Genomic DNA, 25,748 nt, shown 5'->3' on the forward strand with positions numbered 1-25,748 from the left:
AATGCTTTTCTATGCAGTTTTCTCACATGCAATGAGCTGCAACTTTTCATGTTCAAATACTTGAATTCCAAAACACTGTTCTTCATGATAGACATACTAGAAAGGCAGGGATTTAAGATTTGTAGGGAATGAAATATGATGGCTGTCTAAAGAACATAATCAACTATCTTAATATGTAAAATCTTATATATAAAATAATATATCAGTAAAAAAAATTTGTTTTTGACCAGAAAAGATTCAAAAGTATTCAAAAACACTTTTTAAGAAACTACAGCAAATCTATGTTTTTTTGGTGAGATCGCTCACTCATCTGAAGTTGTATCATTATATAAAAGTATAGTTTTAAAATAAGGCTTGGAATTAGTGCGATAAAATATATTGAATTATGGAATTTTAGGTGTGTTCTATTATGCTAGCATTATTAACATGGTAAGTCAAGAAAAATAATGTTGCTTGTTGACTCACCAAAATAAATCACATCATATTTTGTGGCTTCTAATTATAAGAACAATACAATGTTAATTTAATTTGAAAAATTTAGAAAAGTAAAATGAAGTTATTAAATCACCCATTCACACTCCAACCATCAATTTTAATGCTTGTTAATATTTTAATGTTTCAATCTTTTTATCTAAGTATATATATATTTCATATGGCCAGGAATACTTTAAATTGATATTACGGAAAATATACAATTTTGCGTGTTACTTTGTCACTTAACTTTTTTATCATATGACCATATATAATCTCCAAAAATAACAATTTAAATAGTTATGTAGCATCTCCCCAATAACAGATATTCTATAACATATGTAACCATTCTCTTATTAAATACAAGTCATTTATATATATTTATTATTAGAAATAAAATTACAATGCATCCTATTGTCTGAATTTTCATTAGTTTTCTAGGGAGTGGTTTATAGAAAGAAAAATAAAAGGCCAAAGAATTTGAGTTTCTGGGGAATTGTTAATGTACATTACCATTTTTCCCCCAGAAAGTTTGTTCCCATTTACATTCTTGTAAGCAGTATATAGAAATGCCTCAACAAAAATGTTAGACAGATTCCCCAGATTTTAATATTATGTTTAGATAAAAGTCCATTCAACCAAAAATCACCTAACTGCAAATTTCTATGAAAATTTGCATTTCTCTCTAGCTCACTGAAATCATGAGATAGAAGGAATAAACACTCTCCCTTAGTGAATTCTCCACTCTCTCATAAGGAGCTTTGCAGGTTTTGAGAAGCTTCCTGCAGTTGGCTGCCATCGACTCCTCCTCCAAGGACCTCTGTTAGTGTCAATTCAGCCTCTGCATTGTGCCTTGCCCCACAGGTGGTTCTGTGAAATGGTCCAATACCTCAAGAGGGAAAGGCTCCCTTTGTTCCCATTGGCCCTTGTCACCGGATGGAGTTGTAGCTTACTTTCTGTTCTGCCCTTTCTCTAGTGCTGTGCTGCCTTCTGAATTCTCCTACAAAAAGCAGTGGCCAGGTCGTATGGTCCTTACATTCCAGGAAATTGTAAAGCTCTTCAAACTCTTCAAATTATAAAACTCTTCTCTTGAAGACAACCCCTTTTCTTGGCAAAGAGGTAAGAGAAAATACCATAAAGAGAAGGGGTGGGATTAGAGGAGGAAATGGACCTTACATCTTCTCTTTTGTAACCTAGAGATTAACAACAGGCTAAAGCTTGCAGATCCAGTTTCACAATGTTTTTTTGCACATGCTGTAGAGGTGATGCAGCAGCTTCCTGATGTCCAGGGTTTTGGTGTATATTAAATTGAGACTTCTGCTTAATCTCCAAGACAACAGGAAGGGTAACATTTAGCATAATCTTAAACACCTACATAGTAGTTATTTATGTATGCACGATACCCATATGCATCTATACATTTACATACAAGAGCACTCAGAGTTAATTATATCTATTTATCATATTATAGAGATAGATACATTTGTAGGAGAGGAAGAGCCCAGGACAGGGAAAAGTTAACTAATTTCATACAATATTTAAAGCCTAGGATATGAATTGGTGCAGTATTAAATCTTCAACTGGTGTTAACTTAATTATATCTTTTACATACATTAATTGTAAGATTTTGAAAGTTTATTCCTAGCATCTCTATCTGTTGCTACACTCTCACTTCTCATATAGCACCTAACTGAATGTGTTGAGATACCCATGAATCTGCTCCTCTGATCACAGTTCTGATTACATGCAAAAACTACCTTGTAAGTATATTTCTTTAGGTAGTGAAACTATTGAGAAAAACTGAAGAAGCATCTTGTACTAAAATTACCTTCAAATTCTGGGTAACTCCAGTTCAAATATCTAGTTTTTTAAAATCCAGGGATCAAGAGAAGCATCTCCATGAGGGCCTAATGCCTATAAGAAAATATCAGAGCGGGGACATTCTGAAGGTTTGTTTCTGACCTATCTTTGGTTTTAATCACTGAAGTTCTCGACGTTTTAATAAGTTGAAGGTGCTGGGTCACAGTCTAACTTAATAAGGCCCGCCACAGAGAGTTGGTCACCTCTGATTGCTCCCATAAGTCTTAGCACATCTGGTACACTGTCCTTGGTTGAGAAATGTTTTCCATAACTTTTCTCTTGTTCACTACCCTGCATATAGATTGTTTTTATTAACCTGAGAATGATACAGCACTGTATATTTGTGTGAGCTTTTGCCATTTTCAGCTTTATCCTATGGAAAGAGAGTTGATTGTTTCCTCCAAAATGGAATTAAACACTGTTTATCACCAATGTCTTCTCTTCTATTTTTCTACCCTTATTTAATATGGGTCAAACTAACCTTCAGTCTGACATGAGATTAAAGAACTAAACATTGTAACAAGACTCTTTGAGACAATTTACAATATGCCATGCTTGCGGGAAGAAAAGAACAGAATAAAAACTATAGATCATTTTAAAAGATTTTTACACAAGACAACATATCCAGATGTAAATATCTAGGGTATTCAATTGTATATGGAAATGTATATAGTTGGATGATTGGCACATTCTTTTGTCCAAATGATAAACAAATTGATAGATAATCTCTGCTTTATTTTAATATATATTACAAATCTAATGAAAGTCATATTTCTGCTCTCCTTGCAATTTCCCATATGGGTAATAGTAGCATAGAAGTTTATCCAGATGGATAAAACTACGGTTTTATAGTACAGTGTTCCATCTGTATCCCCCAACTTAACCTTAGTCATGGAGAATGCATCTCAGAGCCATTAGACTGAAATAAAGAAAAGTGTGTCTTTATAAAAAAAAGTGAGCCAAAAAAATAATATGACTTTATTTTTATTAAGATAATTCTGCAAGTGGAAGTAGTTTATGCTGGAATTCATCTTGTTTCCAGGAGAGCCAAAATATTTGCATACCGGAGTCATCTGCCATCCCATCACTGACACATCTTTTGAACAAAAACAATGTTTGAACTCTTCTCTGATTTAATGCCGTCTAACCTGAATTCATGCACAAATAAAATATTGTTTACACAGTATTACATCAAAAATGTTAAAAAGAAAGAGGGGGCAGCTGGTGCTGTGCAAAAGATAGCTAGTCATTCTCTTAGACATAAGATAAGACTAGTTCAGATCACAGTCAGGTCAGTCTCATGATAGAATACTTAGAGGACCTTCCGCATCAGACTGATAGCAGTTTTGGAAAGAGCAAAAGCAATGTTTTAGATGTGCTACTTTTAATTTGCATACTGAAATGTTGAATAAAAAGCTGTCTAATTTTTTTTCTGTCGTACTATATGTCACTAATATAAATTTCTGTATGAAACAATGGTTTTGTCATGTCGCTTCAATCTTAGCAAGACCAAACTATTACTCTTGGGTGTTCTTAAGCCCCTCAGTCACCCAACAGCTCCACAGTTTTTTGTTTTGCTTTGTGTTGCTGTTTTGACTACTCAGTTGCTCTTTCAGAATTTCCTTCAACTTCACCTCATACAACTCATTTGTAAAGGAAGTTTCATGTGACTCCAACTTAAGATGCTTAGGTAAAGATTTTAAGCAGCTTTAAATACTCATGTGGATCCAGGTACCAGATACATCTACATGCAAATATCACCAAAATCTATCTGCTATTCTTCACATTTTCTCTCATTCCAGGCAAATGGAATGCCTTACAGACATCCCTAACCAGACATTATTAAAATACAGTTTTTTTGTAGTTCTTACCCTGTACACTAATGAAAAATATTATCGCCATTGCACTATTTGCTGTCTAATCACTTAGCTGTCTAATCTCTTGCACATTTAATGAATTTATTTTATGTTTTATATAGCATTGCTCACATCTCACACCATAACTGTCTTTTGTCAGACTTTGAGGATACCCGTTTGGGATATTCACAGAATCCTATGGTTCTAATTTGCAACTGTAACTGCATAGTGGCTGAGCATGAAAGAGGGTTGGAGTCCTTCTATGCTATCTCTCACTGTCTCTCACATTTGTAGCTCCCTGCCCCCCACCCCCCCTGCAGAAAAAGAGAAAACCTCAAGGGGGCAAAGACAGAACTAGAGCACTTGTAACTAGATTTGAAGTTTACAGCTCTCACTGCAAAAGCTTGTACTTAGAATCCATAAGAACTGCTATAAATTAGTTCTCAGCAAAAAAGCAGTCTTAAGAGGATCACTACTCTCCTCGCTCCTTAGGTCTTCCAGGGGATTCTGTGCCATGTAGATGTTTACACTCTGTTTCAAAACTGTCAGAATTCCCTGTCCTCATCCCTTGCCCTGTTATCCCTCCTTCTTTTCTCGGGCACAGTTTCTTACATTGACTACATCTGTTGATCATGCTTTGCCTAGAAGCCATCCCATAAGCATTCTCTTCCAATCTCCTACAGCCATTTTAATTTCATCTCCCTCCATTTAGAAAGTTCCTAAAGATTTACTTTCCTTAACATCTCAAAATAGTTCATTTTCTCCATCAATGTTGATGATATCCTGCTGATTATAAAAACAACAAACATTGTAGTACTGCCTCTGAGTCGGTTGCTCTGAATGGGCTCTGACCAGCATCATGTATATGCATCCTGACAGCACTTTATACATCACTTGTCCTTCAGCTCATTATGACCTATTGCATGGGTAGGGGTTTGCTACAACCAAATGACGAAGAATACAAGAATTTGGGGCTTTTCATATATGTTGGTGGTAGTCAAAAATGGACTGCCATTATATTACATTTCCACTTAGAATGTGTCTAAAGGACAGTGTTAAGGGAAAGCTTACACTGGCAGAGATAAAAGCAGTAGGCTTGGTCATTCACATAATAGAGAAAAGTGACCTGAGATATGGTAAGACATGAACTCATGGATAGTGGGAAGTACCTTGGTCATAGGCAGAGAAGTAAAGTTGGAGAATTATAGATAAGGAAGGCTTGAGTATAGATAAAGATAGGCTTTGAGGATAGGTAGAAAGCCTGTAGCTCTTTGTGTACCCCATTAATACTTACCTAAAAATGTCCACCATATTGAGTGCAGAGTAGACACTCAGTAACAGATGGATAGGATGACTTGTCCTGTGGATATCAGCCAGCTTGTTTCCTTGACTACTAAATGTGCTTGTGCAATGGAACCATGAACAGAATAGTCATGGTGGCAGGGCTGGAGGCTATGCATGACCTTCTCCTCACCAAAGCTATTCTAGTTATTGTCATTTCTTAATGTCTACGAGCAGTAGGAACTTAACCTGAACCTGTGGTAGAGCACCATTTCTTAAAGCAACCACCCACTCGGTGACAGGTGGATTAAATTGAAACTCTGTTTCCTCCAGGCATAAGCAATTACTTCTTATTAGAATCTAGGAGAGGAATTAGAGAAGAAAAGAAGGTGAGGGAAGTATTCTAGGCAGTAGTATCAATATGAGAGAAGGTAAGAAAATGCTCCCTTATTTCTAATTCTCCAACTTTACTTCTCTGCCTGTGACTGATACTCCAAACGTAAAAAAGCTCATGGTCTGTTTCAGCAACTGTAAATAGTTTGGATAAAAGTTCAGAGAGATGGTAAGAGATGAGGCTGAGAAGAGAAGCAAAAACCAGTTCAAGAAGCCTTAAAGTGTCCTTCAAACCACAAAGGAATTTTTCGGTCCCCTATCACACTGACAACCTGAAAGAGATAAATATCATTTTTCAGTATGCCTCTTTTTTTAAGCAACATTAAATTCTAAGATAAAGCATGAGATTTCTTCATCTGAAGGCGGATTTGTTTCAGGCCTTCAAGGCATAAACTTCTTTTTTGTGTGTCGCCTGCATACCTCCCTCCATAAAAGTGATATTAGAGACCTGACAAATGTACTAAACACATGAGGCTTTTATCCTCAGTGGCCTCATATATTTCATAGTTGGAGGGTATGTTAAAGGACATCTATTTCAAGTTTCTTCTTGATATTTCTATTTTTAATCTTAAAAATTTACTCCATTTCCTGTAAGAAATATAAAAACAAAATAATGAAAAATAAGGATCAAATTTAAACCTTCATATAAATTGAGAGTCTGTCAAAACTTTTAAGTTATAAGCATGTAAAATTCAGGAAATGGAAACCAAAATGTCTTCAGTGGCCAGATAAATAAAGAAAATTAATAAAATGGAACTAGTGGACAGTGATAGGGTGATATAAAAATTTAATGAATCAGATTGAATGTGCTTCTTTTAAAGACAATCAAATTCTTTTTTTAAATGAGATACATGTCTGTGAACTTATTTTTGGATTCTAATACATGGTACCAAGCTGTATAATAGTTGGTGGTTACTGAAATTAGGTGATGACCAAAATTACTGGACAATCTACTAAAATGTTCAAATTTCTGTGATCTGGATCTGCCTCTGGAATTCTTGATTGTGTGTGATTTTGTTTTATTTGGTTCGGTTTTATAGTTTATCTCTTTGGTCAGAGGAATCACGGACTTAGGTGCATTTATTCAGCAATAGCTTATTTTAATATTTGTCAGGAAGTGTTCTGAGTGCTAGAAATACAGTAGTGAAAAAGCTTGTTTTCCTAATCTCATGATGTTTATATTCTAAGCAACATCGTAAAAATCGTTATGTTTCTATTCTTAATGGCAACCTGGTCAACTTAGTTCTGTTCACCATATAGCCAAGGATGAATTATATCAGGAAAACCTACAAATTCATTATTGATTAAAACAAAACCATCAAATCAGATTCTTCCAATCTTTCATTAGTTTTGAAGTAGTAATTCTACTGGATAGTTTATTTATACAAGTCAGTTCTATAAATCCAGTCTTATAAAATTACGAGGATAAAATAGCTTGCATAAGTTTATTCAATTAATAGTAAATTATTCATTGCATTTTCAATACCACTCAAAATAGGGTGGAAAAAACAAACAAAAAGTAACTAAGAGATGAGACTCACCCATTGTCTTTATTCTGTGAACTTGACATAAGTTTAATACATACTTTTCCTACAGCATCTCTGAGTGCTGGCCTTCTATAATGTTTTTCTTTCCAAAGAAGGGGTGCTCATAGGAGAGAGATTTAGAAACTAGAGTAAAAAATAAAAACAAATCATTTAAGACCAGGATTTCATGGTCTTTTTCCATGATACAACTTTCCCCAAAAAACTGGCAGTTTTTCTTTTGAGTCATTGAACAGTTTCTTCCACTTCCACCCATCCCAGTCTTATCCCCTGGGTGGTCGGCACACTGTCTGCTTAAAAACAGCTGGGGAAGAAAACACCCTGAATAACTTCCATTTTGGTATAAAAATTACATCTCCCAAGAGACTTGAAGCATTGTAGTCCTGACTTGCTCACCTAGACCAACTGTTGTGGCTGCTCACCCCAAAGAACCCACCAATAAGGAAATTAGAAAAACCCTGGAATGTGTTTTCTGGCCAGAATAAACTTATCTGAAGGGCAAGAAAGAGACTGTCCATTTCATTTTTCAGGCTAATTCCTACCACATGCAAAGCCTATTCAACACTCAGACATAACCAAGATTTCTTTCTTTTTTTTTTTTTCACATTTTTGGCTGCACACAAATTTCAGGTGGACACTCCTTTATCCAAGGCTCTTGGTGGAAAACAGAAATAAAATGCTTTTCCTTTTGAGGTGGTTGATATAATATACAAGGAACATTAGTTCCTTATATATTGAAGATGGAACCATGCAGCATTAACTAGAATTATTCTCTTCTTAGATCTAGTTCTTTCTTCCCATGTATTTTGTTTGTTCAGACATTTTATTCAGTACCTAGTATGTGAAAGACACTAAGTAAAGTGCTTCATTTTTTTGTTTGATCTAGAAAAATAAAATCTTTCAATAGGTGAGTCATTCATAGAAATTACAGTATTATCATGCTTCTTCCAGGAGATTGTTGCATTTTTATTTAGGGAAGAGAATTCATTGGAAAAATTCAAATGCATAATCTACATAAAATGGGATACTCTATAATCACATAATGGGAGAAAAAAAGCTCCAGGGTTCCCAGAGTTAATAACTCATCTTTTATAGGAACAGGTTTTTTTTTAGATTGTTAAAGCAAAATAATTTGTAATGACTTTTCTTTCAAATCTTTTCTGTAAGCATGCATCTGCTCCTTTGGGGATTTATTCGTATATACTGCCTATAGTGACCAAAAAGAAAAATATCTGCGTTCTCTCCAAAATACCTCCTATTTGCATTTTATCAAAAGCCTTACTTCGTTTAACCTCAGTTTCACATTAAGAGTCTTCAGATTTCTATTGAAAGGCAACAGGCTTACCAAATATAGGTACTAAGGGTTTTGGGTGACTGTAGGGGAAAATTTCAACATAACTTTGAACAGAGTATTGGGCAGTGTCAAGCATAGTGTTGTGCTGGTGTGCTTGTCTTCCTTATTGAACTGTTTGCCAAGGAAATCCAATCCACGATAAATAGACAAATGTCTGAGATCATTGTGGCTCATTCTCTGATGAAACAGCTGCCTCCATGCTGTGTTTGTTGTTACAAGTTATTATAAATACTAATATTTTATAAGCTCTGGTACAGTTTAGAAATGAATCTCATAAACATAATTCACTATTTCCAAGTTTTCAGCAACACACAGCCTGAAATAATTCTACTCTTGGTCAGCCTGCAGATTTAGCTGTCAGCTCCAGAAGCTGTGATGAGCAGAGGAAATTTGGGATGTGCAAATTCTTAACCATTCTGTCTTTTAGAATGGCAGAGGAGGTTCAAGTTTACCTCACCAAATATAATACAATGACTTAAAACAACAGAATAGAAAAGAGTGCCTGAATTTAAAAAATATAAAAGGTATTACAGGATAAGTTAAGGGGACTAGAATAAAAAGATGGTTTAAACATACACACACACGCGCAGTGTTGATTATGAAGAAGGCACCATTATTATTTACTTTCTTTTCTAGCAGAAACAAAGTATGTTATGTAATATTGTATGTAAAGCATCACTTGATGCTATTCTGCTAAAACACTAAATAATTAATTTTCTAGACTCACATTTTTCTCAAATTCTCATCTTACTTTTGAAAGTCTTGGGATCTGACCTATATCTATAGTCTCTTTTTCCCTTATATGTTTATTTCTATATTCACAGAGCAAAGCCTCTCTTGCTATTTTCCCATAACTAATTGCTCTTTCATAACTAATTCAAATCTTCTTTGAAGGTGGTGACTTTTCTTCCCAGTAACCACTTAGGCTTGCTTTATCAGTGAGGACCAATCCATATAGTATATCTCTCAGTGAGCTCATTTTCTAGAAGTGTGACAAACAATAAAGATGTTAACTCCCTTTTATATATATTGGAAATGGGCTTAGTTAATTGTATGCAATAAGTTAATGGATATGCAGGCAAATGGAATAAAGAGTGAAATAAAATCTACATCTTAAATCATGGTGACCAATAAAAACATATTGATTCATATGTGTCTATATCAGACACTATGTAAAAGTAATAAAGTAGGTGAAAATATTTTGTAAATTCCATGGCACTGTCCACACATTACTGTGATTGTTTTCCCTTTAAGACATCGCACTGAGAGTGAGTTAAATAAGATGCCAATTACCTATTGGAAACGTAGCCTTAATTAGAGTTGGGAACCCCCCCTCTTTGTATTAAAGGGCAATAATGATGGAAAGACCTGCTACATGTGGGATCTTTCTTTTCTTTATCCTAAGTCCGTGATGCTATTTGGGTAATAACTGATGAAAGGACTAGGGTGCCAACCAATTTGCAGTTAAGTGGCTAATTAAGACCCAAAGCAAAGCTGCCAGGAGGTTGGGTCTCTTAGCTTTAAAGTGACACATAAAAGCAATTACAATGGGGCTGGCTTTGCTAGGACATATTTAAATTTGGACAAAATTTGGGCCAGTTATTATTTTATGTTAATATATTCCCCTGTAAGACTCCATCAGAGAGAAAGGGGAATTATTTAGGACATAAGAAATAATTAGAACATTACTTGAATTCTCTGAACTTCAGATATGAATAAAAAGCAAAACTGTAAAATTAATTTTATGTTTGCAGTTATAACAGGGGTACTATATATATATGTAATTAGATTTCCTAGTCTCAGAGGAAAAGGGGATAGGTGCATGAAGCACATTATTATTCAAGAGGAGAAAATCTCTTAATTCTTGGGTGTGTTGTCACCTGTCTGTCATATTGCATGAGTGTGACACCTAGCCCAGAATGGCAAGATTTTTAGAATTGTTAGATTTAAACTTGGGACACTCAGGTATTACATTTAAATATAGCTGCTCTAATAGCACAGGGGGGAACAACAGATTCTTTCTGGGTTTAAAAAGGTTTGAAGTTGGTGAGGAAAAGTAGAGAGAATTGGAGAAGATGAAAATTATAACACAAATTATCCATGTATAAGGGAATGGTGGTTGGGAGAGTAGATGACTTTTAAAATCATAGCTCCAGGAGAATCTTAGAGTTGTGGGGAACCACGGTCCATTTAAACCTTGCTCTGTTGATTTATGATGTCACCATTGAACCCCTTGATGGCATTAAATCCTTGTAATTTGCAGTTGCCTAGCATATTTTCCACACACAATTCAATAACTCATTGTGTAGCTATTTCACACACACATATAAACACACACATTAGTGTGAATATGTATGTGCTGAATATGTAGTCAATGGAAACCATGATTTTGTTGTAATAATAAGTTAGGTTAATAAAATACATGAAGTCATGGGCTGGATGTGTAGTCACTGTATCACCAGCTTTGTCATCAGGCATCCTAAGGGGACAGTACTCCATGTTATTATAAACAGATTTTACCTAAATTTTGTATATATTCTTTTTAAACATTGAAGAAGCAAAACTGTAGGGTCAGCCAAAAGTCATTATTGCAGGAAATAAATGAGATTGCACAGAGATAAATAAGGAAATATATTCAATTCACCTAAACATTACAGTAATAGGATTAGAAAATAACAGAGTTATAAATACTAACCCTTCAGGGATACATTCTTCTGCCCTAAGAGGTATGTGGATGGATCTCCTCACTGTCCAGGGAATCTCTGTTCTCTTCCAAAGAGCCTGGGAATGGCCAGTAGTTTTGACTCCATAAAGCCGGGAAAGAGAAGGTTTTGGAACCTTTTCTTTAAGTCTATAATACAACTAGTCATTAGCATTTCTGTGGGGGTGAGAGGTGGTGTTTCGACATCTCTTATGCTAGCTTTTAAACTGACTTCTGTAATTATTCTCCAACGGAAACATGAGTGCCAGCGACTTTCTGGGGAGTTATTTTTATTTCTATTTGAATATTTTAGCTACAATGCTGGATATGCACTGCTGGATCTCTGAGAATGCTGTTCTAAAATGCTATATTTATAAAATGACCAAAGAGCACATGCTGCCTGGATTAAATTTATCCCAAGATGAGAGGTTTTATCTCTAATCATCTGCTTATTGACTAATCTGGGTGCATCTTGGGCAGGTTCGATGGTTGAGATGTAACAGGCTAACGTGATCCAGATCCTAAAGGAGTATTCCTTTGTCTTTGTCTTTGTCTTCCTGAAACATGGAGAAAATGAATCTGGCTGCTCTGAATTCATCATGACTTAGAGTAGCATCCTCATTGAATGAGACTGCCAGTTTGAGATGAAAAAAGTGGGGTGCTCTTTTTAAAGCAGCACAATATATGAGATCACAGAATTACATAGACTCTCAGAAAGATATTTTTAAAAGAAGTAGGATAGCTTTTCCACAATGTGTTTAAAATCCACATTGAGTATAATTCTGAAGAATTATACTCAATGTTCCAGCAACATTGTATCCTCATCTATACTGTGGCCCAGGTCACATGACAATGTTATTATTTTCATCAGTCTCCTATACCTAGACTGTGAGCTCCTTGAAAAAAAAAGGAACCTTTAATTGCAACGTTTTTATTCCCACCAATATTCTAAACAACATCAGGCACATTGTAAGCAATCACTAAATATAGCTTAAGAAAGATTGAATGCTATGCTGTGTTTAAGACACTTATTAGTGAGACAGATTAGATAGATAGACAGTAACATGATAGATAGATAGATAGATAGATAGATAGATAGATAGATAGATAGATAGATAGATATCCCTGTTACTTGTAGTAAATTATACCATGGGACTGCCTTTCTTTGCACTGGTGTTTACTTATAAGGTCTAAATTAAGACTAGATCTTGTGTCTTGCAGATCTGCGTTTTATGAAGTCAGGAAATTAGTAAGAAAGTTCCCCATGATAGACTTAATATCCCAACCTTTCTCTTTGGAAGATTTTAATGCCAGCAAATAAAAATTAAGGAATTTTTTAATTTTAAGAATCTAGAAATTCCTGACAAGTTCTGGAGTGAGTGTAGAATCATTTGCCTTTCTACTATATATATTAGGGCCCGTTAAAAATTGTAAGCAGCTTTACTGCTGGCTACATTTTCTTCTAGGGTTATTTTCTTTTCTATTGAGTAATTCCTTAATGCCCAGGGAGTTAAACATTCTGATGGAAAGGAAGATTTAAAGCTTTGCTGCAATGTTTTTCTTGATCTTGTAATTTTAAAGTGCTACCTGTGTAGTTAAATGTCTCTCTCTTGATAAATTTATTTCAGTGATATTTCTAAGGTTACACATGTTTGCAAACAGATGTTGCATAAGAAGACTCTAACTCTGAAGCACTTTCCACTTCATTTTGCTATGTTATCTTAATATGTTTTTAGAAGCTATCTGAACTTTTGGACTTTTCTAATTCTCATTGCAATACAAAATCATATAGTATCTAAAGAAAAAGAGAGAATCAAAGATATGTCAAGCTGGGTTTGGTTTGGTTGGTTTGGTTTGGTTTACCCCTTGGGATGACATGAGCATCATCTTTCCAATATCCAATCAACATTTTCAGAGGCACATGAGAATGTCTACCAAAAAGTGAGATTATTTAAAAACATTGTATGGCTGCTTTTAATATTTCTTCACTAACAAAAACATGTATCACAGCTATTACTGAATATAGAAAAAAGTATTTTCTTGATTATTAAATGGTGATATCGTTCAATTATAAAATCTTCTCTTGAGATTAGTACACAATCAGAGATAACTTAAAAGTTCTAAATAGCCATTTTTTTCTTCTCTTGCTTTTGTAAAAAATCATAGACATGATCTTTGAATCTTCGTTAATTCTACTCATCCAATGTCTTATTAACCTTGCTCCAGATGAGAGCAACCTTTGGAAATGGTCTGCTGTTCTTAAATATCATAGTGATGTATTACCTAACAGCTAACGCATAGTTTCAGCAGTTTGGTATTTTAAAGAAAGTTGCCAAAACAGATACAGCATACAGAGACTTGAGTGAGTGTGTGTGCATGTGTGTGTAATCCTAAAATGAAGAGGCATCTATTCTGGTAATAGCTGTGTACTTGAACCCATCTACAGTTTGATTGTACATCAGTTATGATGTGTCTCTTTCTAACAGGAAGGATACAGATCTTGATGAATAGCTAAAAGGTAAGATCATTCTTAAAGGTGTGAGTGATTAATAATGGCCATGCATAGATTTTTTTCTAAGAGTGTAAATAAAATATATCATTCACATGAAGGGCAGGAGTTTGGCAGGATGATTCATAGTGCATTTGAAGGCATAAAAAGTCAAAGCTAGGGTCTCTTCTAAGCATGTCAAAGAGGAAGCCAGTTTCACCATTTAAAATATATGAGTGGATGTTGGTATAGAAATCACATGCCTTATGAGATACTGAAGACTGGTTTAATTTTTTAAATTGTCACCAATTAAACAAAATAAAAATTTTCTCTTTTAGCAGCTAAAAAATGATAGTAGTACAGGGATAAGAGATAAAAGATGAGGGTGGCTCTTCCATGCTATAGCACTTGGGCCATATACTTCAATCCAACCAAGATTTGCTATATAGCTTTTAGATTAGTGGTTACTGTGGAAAGAAAACACTTAAGCTGCAGTATTAGCATAAAGCTTCACTCTAATGTGGTTAGCATTCACACCAAAGTACGGTGGGGCCCTACCTATAAAGGTGTTAACTAACACAACAAAAACCAGAAAGCTGTTCTTTGAAGAAAAAAGAATTACTTCCAGTGGTGATATCTAAGTACAGTAACATCAGCGTACATGATTGATCTTTGTTTATTCTCTGCCAGCAGCCTAGAGCTCATGATATTTCAAAATGTATAAGATCAAGCTTCATGATGATACAATACTACACATCATGCTCCTCCTATGGCCCAGTACTGCAGAGGTTGTACAATGCCACAGAAGGAAAAGGTCTGGACCCTGGGGCTGAGCTGTGACTCAGCTTATCTCCTTTAAGTCACAAGTGAATGGAGAAGCATATTTGTGCCTTCCTAGCATGAAGTGCAAATAACTATCATTATAAACTGTTAAAAACAAAATAATTTTTTTAAAGAGGAGGATCTCTCTCTGTCACCCGGCTTGGAGTGCAATGAAGTGACCACAGCTCACTACAGCCTTGAAATCCTGGACTCCAGAGATCCTCCCCACCTCAATTTCAGTAGCTGAGATTACAGGTGTGAGACATCACAGCCATCTATTTTTTTTTTTTTTTTTCCTTTTCTGTAGAGATGAGGTCTCACTATGTTGCCTAAGCAGGTCTTGGAGTCCTGGTCTCAAGCCATCCTTCTACCTCGGCTCCCAAAGTGCTGGGATTACAGGTGTGAGCCACCATGCCTGGCCTAAAAAGAAATGTTGATGGCTGTCTAGGATGCTGCGTCCACTAGACACAAAAACAAGAGTCATCATTTGTACTCCTTTAAGAATGAAGACTTAAAAGTCACCGATTTTTTAATTTATTGACTTAATGGCCTATAAAAGATTTCACTAATGTTATTTTCTTCATTTAATTTCTCTCCCTGTGAGAACATGGGGCATATAGCCTGGGTATAGTAGAAGGCACAGTGACATTCTCTCTCTGTAGTTATCACAGCCTTCTCCCTGTGTTCTTTGACTGCCAATGTTCCCTGCAAGTCTGTCTTGTATAAACAATCCAAGCATGAGCCTTATTGATGGACAAAGATATGACAAATACACTGACACAATCAGAAACACGACTTTTGAATGTGAAGGGCAAAAATTTTAAAATACCAAATGACCACGTCAGAGGTGAGACTTCACTATATCGAGGTCTTCATAGTATTTTGGAAACATAACCCCCTTTGAGAACATCTAAGATGTCAATATGCTATACCGACTTAAATACAGCAGAGTCTGCCCCTCCCCGTTTCTCATTATTTCACTCTCAAAATTCACATTTTGAGGATCATTCTGCTTCTGGATGAGGGAGTACAGGTATGTGTGTACATCCTAGGCATGGATCTTATGACTATCTTCAGCTTTCTGTGGAGGTAGGTTTAAAATTAGTTCAGTTCTATTATGTAATAAGTTTCAGGATTTGGGAATCTTTGGGTAAATGTGGAACATGTTGCTTATAACACATATTCAAACACAGAATTCAAAGGTGTGTCTCCAGAATAGAAATGTTTAAATTATTGTCTGTATCTGGTAAGCACTCTCGTGAGACACTTCCATGTGTTGTACCATAAGTTCTAGCTCCAAGTTATAGTCTCTGGGTAAGTAAAAATGAAAGCATCAAATGGATCAGATAAATCAGAACTAGGGAGGTGGTGGTTAGGAAGGTAGCTAATAGTAGATGTATCAAAATGTTACAATATCTTTTCTTCCTCTAGAGTCCCTTTTTAGTAGCTAATCATGGTGATGGGAGACTGTAGTACCATCTACTTGGGAGGCTGAGGGGAGAAGATTGCTTGAGCCCAAGAGGTCAAGGCTGCAGTGAGCCATGATTGAGCCACTGAACTCCAGCTTGGGCAATCTTGTTTCCAAAAAAAATCATTTTTAGAATATATCTATTTGCAGATTTAATACAGACACTTTATATATTCTTTCATCAAATTTTAAGGAGAATGCACTAATCCGAAAGACAAATGTCATTTCTATATAATGTGAGTCATATATAAGTAATTGCATTATGGTCTGTGGGAAAATGAAATATACTAATTAGTCATTAATCAATTTAGTAAATACCTAAAACTTTTTCAGAAAATTTGGCTTTTTTCTATGGCCTTTTCAGAAAATGAGAGTGAGCAAGTCATTTCCTTCTTTGTCTCTTCCATCTGCTGTCCTGCCATGGTAGTGAGTGAGTCTGTGTGATTGTCTTATTCATCCCGTGTGGCTTTGTTGATTAGGGATTTTGCTAATTCTCCAGATATCATCTATTTGGGTCCTTCCCAAGCTTCTCTTTTTCCTGTCAAGATGACAAGAAGATGGTGTATATATTTGCAGATGAGAAGAATCAAATAATTGAAGTTATAAGACACACAGCCATACTTACCTTGGATTTCCCTAAAGGTGATATTCGCTAAAGTCTCTGATTTCATACTTTATGTGGGGGACACAGGAATTGTTCCATGTGTTAATATTTTGCTTTTTATCTTGCTCTGACCATCACCACCTGTGTCCTTCTGCCTAATTTCTCAACTCCTCAGGATCTGGAAAGACTCCATATTTACCTGGGCAAAAGACTTTCTGTGCTGAGGTTTCTGACTATGAAGTCTCTAACAGTCTCCAATTTAGAACGGCTGTTACTCCCTTGTTTTGTTTTCTTTTACTTTTACATTCTTCTTTCATCACTATGGTACCATTTGCAGACTAGCTCTCATTTAAGAGGCAGCCAGCTCCATAACTTAACAAATCAATGAGTCTCTCACTGAATTACCAGTATGGAGATAATCCTGTAAAATAGTGAGATAAGGAATCAATCTCTTTCTACTAGAATGTGCTCAGGTTTAGTCATTGATGCAAAATACTGTGCAAAAGTGGGAAACAATTATCTCTTAGAATTGGAATTAGCACTTCCTTTCAGAATGTAGCCTTACTTCAATTTTAATTGTTTTAACCGTGTTTTGTTTGATTCCTTTGACTCAAAACACACAGACCAAATAGATGTTTCAGTGAGAAGAGTGTTTACAGAACAATTCAGGTAAGGTATTACCAGATTGACTGGATGCAATTTTAATGACACAATCATCCTCAAGTGTGCACCAACTCCTAGTGCATTCCAGTGACTTATTTATCAACATCACAGAACACAAGATTTTTTTCCTCTTACTCTCAATATTTTATAGTAACTCTTTGGAATCACTAAAAAAATTTAAAAAGAGTAACACTTCAATAAGAAATATAATAACATCACAGGAATATATTCTAATGTTACTAAATTCTGCTCCCTTGAAATGTAGTGCTTTCTACTTCCAAATCACAAGCCTCCTTTGGCGCCATCATGTTCCAATATACATTTCAGAAAGTTTCAAAGAACTCACAAGATATTAAAATTCCAGAAAAATTATTTGTTGAAGACCAAATGTAAATAGATAACATGTTCAGCATCTGAATATTGCAGAATACGTCTCCAAAATGGCCCATATGTTCTTCTAGAAAAAGCAGCAGTCCTGACAGTAAACCATGAAATATTCTGGAGGCAATGGCAGAGTGCCAGTGTCTTAAGGGACAGCATTTTCCACTTTAAATAACAGACAAAATAAAGCTTTAAAATGTTCTTGATGATGTAGGATTTAGTAAACCCTTCAGAGGGATGCAAGGAAAACCTTTTCTTCTTAAGATTGATGCTGGGAAGAAACAGACAAAAAGTAAGAATCGCTCTGCCAAGCAGCATAAAGAATCAATTGGTCTCTTTCTGAAATTTAGGAAATTCAATGAATCGATAGACTGTTAGGAACTGGGCCACACAGACTGAAAGTGATTCCTTGTAAGTACTAGATACCAGAGATAACACAAAGCTCTTAAGAAAGCGCTGAGCACAAGCATGGATTTAAAAAGACTGAATTGTGTACCAGCAGGAAAGGAAAACAGCTTATTATTTAGTAGGCATCTGTAAATGGAGACATTTCTGCAAAGGTAAACCAATGCTTAATTGAAAGATAAGCGATTTGCAGGTAAATATCAAACTTTATTTTTTTCATTTCTCATTTTGTTTTTGTTACTTCTACTTCACTTATTCTGTCTCTAAAAATGGCAAAATCTCTGTCATAAAATAATTTGGACTTAATTAACATTCCCCAAGGCAGGCAAGCTGGAAGTATAATAATTCTTTTGAAAGCAAATACCCTTTGATGATTACAAGAATCAAGTATGATCAGAGAATTTTTTTCTTGGCCATTTTACAAGAGCCTATCCATCTTTATGTGGCCTATGACACAAAAATTAACATGCGAAAAATGGTCATTTTAAAACGATAAATAATTAGTGGGGCAGCTGGGTGCCTAAAAAATTTCTTTACGTTATGATAGAAGATACGTTAGACTGAACCACTTATTTCACGCACAATTTTATTTTGTCATTTACTTTCCCATTAAAATGTGAAGTTTATAAGCTGAGATCACAAATAATTTCTTAGGCTTTCTTCCAAATAAGAAAAGTAAAACAGAAAAGGTAAAAGGAAAGACGTTTTTAGTTTAATAAGAAATTTAAATATTAATTATTATAACAAATTGATTTCAAATTTAGAGCTATTACTAAGTTATTAGTTTATTGACATTACATTATCACCATATTCATTCACTAACTATCAGGCCAGGATTCTAAAACATGCAGAAAGCATATAGGTTTGAATTCACTGGATGATAATATCAAAGATTATCGTTTCTTCTTGTGGTGGAATATTAATTATATCTAAATAATTTTGGGGAAAGGACTTTCTTAATAGTATTTAAGATAGGTAAAATTTTACATTTGCAGTAAGGTAAAGTATTAAAGTGACAATAGTGATAATTACTCAAAGAGCAATTGCAACTTTTATAGTATACTGGCACAGAAACAAGAGCAATGCTGTATATTCCACTAATTCTAAGCAATTTAAAATTGTCTAAATATGGAGCATGAAGCATGGCACTCAGTGCGTGAACAATTACCATCCTGAATGCCTGAATTACATCACTACCTTGTGGTTATTTATGCATATATGTTTGTGGGATTGGCCTATCTTGGCAACAGTAGCTCCTTTCAAAAACAGCCTTTACTAGCCAAAGGACATTGATATAGATATTCTAGTTATCCAATAATTCCCTTCAAGTTTAGAAATTATTCTAAATATTTCAAAAATCTATGAAAAAATATTATAATCTAAGCTCATAGACCTTGTCTAGGTGGCACTGCTGGATTCTGTAGGTCTTAGCTCCCAGAAAGCACCTTAAAAATTTTGGTTGAAGGCATTCCAAAGGGCAGAGCTCTGTAAGATGCAGGCCAGGAGCAAGGGCTTTGCTTGCTAGTACTATGTTTTCCTTTGAAGTTTCTAAAAAGCCCTTAGAGGCAAACTCTGTCTTCCTGTAGCAACAGCACATGCCCCTTTCCATATTATGAGTAATCGTATCTTCAAATGTGTTGCCAGAGAGTGGACTACCCAATAATGTTAGAGTAGCCTTGCAGAAAGAGATCCATGTCTTATATTTCTGCTAGGTTGTATAAAACCTGGCCCAGGGCTAGTGATACAAAAGTCAACAAATACTTCTTACTTGATAATAGCTATTTACCAAATGTAGTTAACAAGTAAACTGTAGCAGTGTTACACAACAAAAATCAAGAGTCATTGACACTGTAGAAGTAATTGCTGCTGGAAAATAAATTTATAGTAAGAGCAGTCATTTTTCATTATAAATATTTCAGCCTACAGAAAATAGTACCATATGCCAATTCTTTGGCTGTAGTGAAAGTACTGGGTGAATTTTACAATTCCTAAATTTATCAACCAAATTAAGTCCTCTATATTGTTTCTTTTACCTTTCCCTGTTTTTCTTATTAGGGACATACATAATCCTTCTCCTCTCCTTTTACTAGAGCAAATTCAATATTTCATTTTACATTGAATTTCTTTTTTTGTTCTTTTTTTTCTTTTTCTTTTTCTTTTTTTTTTTTTGTTTGAGACAGAGTCTCGCTCTGTTGCCCAGGCTGGAGTGCAGTGGCGCGATCTCAGCTCGCTGCAAGCTCCGTCTCGTGGGTTCACGCCATTCTCCTGCCTCAGCCTCCTGAGTAGCTGGGACTAGAGGCACCCGCCACCATTTCTAGTAGAGACGGAGTTTCACTGTGTTAGCCAGGATGGTCTCGATCTCCTGACCTCGTGATCCTCCCACCTCGGCCTCCCAAAGTGCTGGGATTACAGGCGTGAGCCACCGCGCCCAGCTACGTTGAATTTCATATCATCTTTCCCTATGACTAACACCACTCCACAGTGACCTATTATTTAGATTTGAGGTAGCACTTTTTAAAAATGGCCTATACCCCATGATTCACATTGGTGTATAAATGTGCTTAAGTATGTGTGTGTATATATGTGTATTGTATATTATCTGTAACTAATATATATGCATGTGCCAACCCTACAAGAAAAGCATATATTTTATGTTAGTGAACATATTTTATAAAGCGCACATAACACTTTTTCAGACAGAGGAGTAACTAATAAAAGCCTTCTACATTTGCTTAAAGTTTGATCCCACCATTCTATGTCTGTCTTTTGAAATCTTTTGACAACCTAGATGCTCTCTAAAATATAAATAAGATTTGGGTGATAGGCATCAATAATTAAGCAATATCACTTTTAGGTAAAACTGTGGTAGTAGGCGAAATGGAATGTAAAAAATCAAACTAGTGTGGATTTCCCAGGTGACATATATACAGGTCTCTGTTGTTTCCCAGTAATTCTTCCCCAAAACAAACCAAAATCATTACTAATCACCATCTATGCTATTTCTACCAGTATAACAAAAAATGCTACATTGTTAAATCCTTCAGGCTGAAGCCACACATTATTCATATTTCTATCATCAAGGAAATAGAACGTAGTAATGCTTAGTAAATAGTTATAGGGAGAATAAATGAGAATCTACATTGATTTATCTTCTTACACTGATCTAGATATGTCTGAGTTAATACATAACAGCTAATAATGTAATTTCTATTATTTCACAAATTCTACCAGAAGTTGTGCGGCAATAATAATTACTTTGCCAAAGCTATGAACATTGTACAGGAAATCTGTTCCATGGTTACAGGGCTACACAGCTCACTTTAATCATTTTTGTCAAGGGAAACTAAGCAAGAGGATATAGGTGGCTTTTCTTTTCAATCATCCCTGTGAGGAAAAAAAAAAACAATGAAATCATGTGTCATCTACATTTGTGAAAATACCACATTAAGCCAAAACAGGGAGAGAGGATCTTACTGTTTAGATTTATTTTTTAAAAAGGAGATGATTATGGTGTGCTGGAAAATATAGGGATGAGGAGGAAAAATAAAGTGAAGATGCAAAATTTAGAGTTTATGGTCAAAATTAAGCAATGACAGAACGTCCTCAGCATTATCAGTAAGTGTTTAGAAAACGGCTACAAGATACTTCAGATAATATGATATTGTCATAGGACAATATTGTCTAATTTTAAAATTAAAATATGTTTAGAAATGTGGTAAAGTACATCTTCTTTGTGTTTAAGTGATATAAGCATGTGGAATATAGAATACTAGGGCTTACAAGCATGTTCTGATTGCACTAAAATAAAGAGCCATTGAAATAAAAATGCATTATTTACTCCTTATTTCCAGTTCAAAACAAGATAATCTTCCATATCCTCACCATCAGGTGGATTCTGGAAGATAATTATTTTGCACACTCAGTTCAGGTTCTTGATTCCAATGCAGGAGGTTACTGCAGGTTTTAGAGCAAATGAGAGCCAAAATACATAAACTTTATTGTTATTGTTGCTCATTTGACAAGATAGTATCCCAAATGAATGGGCATTGGCCATTCAGATGGGAAACAAAAGCCTGTTTATCAGCTGGTTAATTGCACTCAAATATGAAATAAGATTCCCAGCAGTGAAGCTCTCTCACATTTCTATTTCTCACCTGAAAGATAAACTATCTGTGAACAGAACCATTTCCAACATCGAAGTGTTTATCATAATGAGGCACATCTGCCACAGGTGAATACTGACCTTTCAACTTTGGTCAGCACCCTGACAGCAGGTGCAGTCATAGGAAAGGAGGATGGAGGCAAGTTTCCTGGCATTGTCATCTTCCTCGTATTTGTTTGGCTTAACTTGGAAATGAGGAAATAACTAAGTAAAGCCAGAACACTGAAAATATTCCTTACACAATGTGTCTAGTGAATGCTTTTACTTCCTATCAAATTTTCTGGGTTGGGGAAGACTGGAATTTTGTTGTAGTTAATATATTTTATTAGCAATTTATTTGTTTTTCAAACAGTAGTTGGACAGGATTATTCATTGTATCATTTTTAAAATGGTACAGATACTTAACTGAGCCTGCCTGATATCTGCTGCATCACTCAAGAATCACTGATTCTTACTTTACCAGTGGGAAGATATTAAATATAGGGCCACATCATTCCTCTGTGGAGCTTTTGGACAGGCTGGATGATCAACAAAGGGGATATTTTTTAAAGGCCAGGATAGTACGCTCCTCTGTACCAGTGGAGAAGACTTAACTCTGATACTATAACTATAACTTACTGAATACCTTTAATCATGTACTATAGTAAGAACATTATTACATGTATTCTTTGTTAATGTGTGAACTTTCCAGTTTGTGCAGTCTCCGTGCACAAGTCTCATTAAGGCAGCCTTCTAGAATGAGTGCTGCTTACCTGGTTTTGACTTACGGGCATCAGAATAACGACAGCATTCATGGACCACATGTAACCCAGTCATATGATTTCAGTAAATAATACCACCTCTGTCTCCATCCCTCTTTTTCTCCAGCTAATACCTGACCTTCTACTTGTCCAAGGCATTATTGAATCCTGCTGAAAAAGTAGCATAAGAGATTTTCCTGGCTAGGCGGCTGTGGCTCACGCCTGTAATCCCAGCACTTTGGGAGGTCGAGGCGGGCGGATCGCGAGGTCAGGAAATCGAGACCATCCTGGCTAACAAGGTGAAACCCCGTCTCTATTAAAAGTACGAATTAGCCAGCAGGAGAGGCAAATTAGAGGCAGGAGAATTGCTTGAACCTGGGAGGCGGAGGTTGCAGTGAGCCAAGATGGCCCCACTGCACTCCAGCCTGGGTGGCAGAGGAAGACTCCGTCTCGGGGCGGCGGGAGTGGGGGGAAGGTATTCCTTGTGCCTCAGGAACTAATAATCTAATTAAAGTTTAATAAATAGATGGCTGTTCCTCATTTATGCTTCCTCATAATGACCCCCCCTCCAATTTTCTTTTTGGAAATCCGCTCTGTTTCCTGATGTGTGTGAATTCCATGCCTCTCCCTTCCTTTTAGAAAAGCAAGTGGGGGCTTTTCTAAAAGGTCAAGAGATCTAGAGATCATCCTGGCCAACATGGTGAAACCCCATCTCTACTAAAAATACAAAAATTAGCTGGGAGTGACGGTGGGCTCCTGTAGTCCCAGCTACTCAGGAGGCTGAGGCAGGAGAATCGCTTGAACCCGGGAGGCGAAGGTTGCAGTGAGCCGAGATGGCACGCCATTGCACTCCAGCCTGGCAGCCGAGTGAGACTCCCGTCTCAAACAAATATTAAAAAAAAAAAAAAAAAAAAGGAAAAGAAAAGCAAAGGTGTCAAATCATTTTTTCTCCCCAGGCCACTAGTAGAGGTTTTATCTGTGGCCTCAATCTACCATTCGGGTCCTCGTTTTTAAGATATTAAAAGGAATTTGAGTGACTCAAGAACAGCCATCACCATGATGATGTTCTCACCTCTGTTCTAGCTATTGGATTGTTACTGTGATTTCTGCTACAAAATCCTATCCTTCCCGAATTCTCTTGAATCATGGTCTGAAGCCTCATCTACCAACTTATTAATTTTATGAGCCCCCACCCCTACCCTGATATTCTTCCAATAAGTTTCCTTTCACTTTTGTTAACCAGAGTTGGTTTCTGTTGCTTGCAAGGAAGAAATATTATGATGCATAAAGTGTGTAATTATGAAAGATAGTTTATAATTAAGATAATGTATGTAATATTGGGACTGAAACAGACAAAAATACCAGTATTAAAGAAAAAGGAAATGATGGTAGTCTCAGCTAATCAGTAAAAGAAACTAGAGACAGTGACCCGGGGAAGAACGAGGTTTCAACAGGCACAGCGGAATGGATAAGAACTGGTTTTGTTTGTTTGTTTGAGACGGAGTCTCGTTGTGTCACCCAGGCTGGAGTGCGTTGGCACCATCTCGGCTCACTGCAACCTCTGCCTCCCAGGTTCAAGCGATTCTTCTGCCTCATCCTCCCTAGTAGCTGGGACTACAGGCACTCACCACCATGCCCGGCTAATTTTTGTATTTATTTATTTATTTATTTATTTATTTATTTATTTATTTATTTTTAGTAGAGACGAGATTTCACCATATTGGCCAGGCTGGTCTTGAACTCCTGACCTTGTGATCCACCTGCCTCGGCCTCCCAAAGTGCTGGGATTACAGGCATGAGCCACTGCACCTGGCCTGAATAAGAACTTTCTAAGCAGAGAAAAGGGGCAATTGTAGTCAGGGAACAATGAATGCATCAACTTCTATGGAGTGGGGATTATCTCAGAGTGGTCTTTGCACCACACACATTTGCTTAGTATCTTCAACTGTTGGACACTCAGGAACATGGAGATTGATAAGATCAGATACCTGCCCTTGCTCTTTAAATAGAGGGGGATACACTTGGAGTGTGTTAAAAATGATTTTTGACCACTGCCCTAACTCTGTTCTGTGGAAAAATAGCATCTTCTCCAAAGTGAATTTTTAGTGTTACCACTGTATTATTTACAGGTAGAAAAAGGAAAATAAATGCTAGACTTAACTAAATGCATTTAAAATTGTAATGAGCAGACGCTTGAAACCTTCAAGGGTAGCACTCCATGAAAATTGTGAGAATTTCTAGCTTCAATTGATTCTCACTTTAACACTTTGAGTAAGTGTAAAACCATTTGTAAAAAATATATATATATAACCTATATGCAAAGTAAAACTTAATCTTACAATTGTGATTGCTTCACATACTTCTCTGAAAAATCCTTACTCATAACTCTGCTTCTTTCTGACAGATTTTAGCTAGAATTTTTGTCATTTTTTCTGTTTAGGGCACAGGTAAAGCAATGATGATTTCTACAGGCCATCTTAATGTTAACACCATTTACATCTTCTTTTTATATTTTACTATACTATTGGTATTTAAATTCCTCTTGCTGTAAATAG

The 25,748-nt window shown here is 35.9% G+C and overlaps 1 long non-coding RNA gene across 1 annotated transcript in view; it reads left to right on the top strand.

Annotated features, from left to right (window-relative positions):
• The window catches only part of LOC129533500 (uncharacterized), a 63,208-nt gene that overhangs the window by 18,184 nt on the left and 19,276 nt on the right, over nt 1–25,748 (top strand). The window contains exon 3 of the long non-coding RNA XR_008679767.2: nt 1,448–1,590. This is a non-coding gene — a long non-coding RNA (uncharacterized lncRNA). The remainder of the gene's footprint in view (nt 1–1,447; nt 1,591–25,748) is intronic.

The sequence above is a fragment of the Gorilla gorilla genome, chromosome 4, assembly GCF_029281585.2.
Source record: "Gorilla gorilla gorilla isolate KB3781 chromosome 4, NHGRI_mGorGor1-v2.1_pri, whole genome shotgun sequence".
In the NCBI taxonomy this organism is placed as follows: domain Eukaryota; kingdom Metazoa; phylum Chordata; class Mammalia; order Primates; family Hominidae; genus Gorilla; species Gorilla gorilla.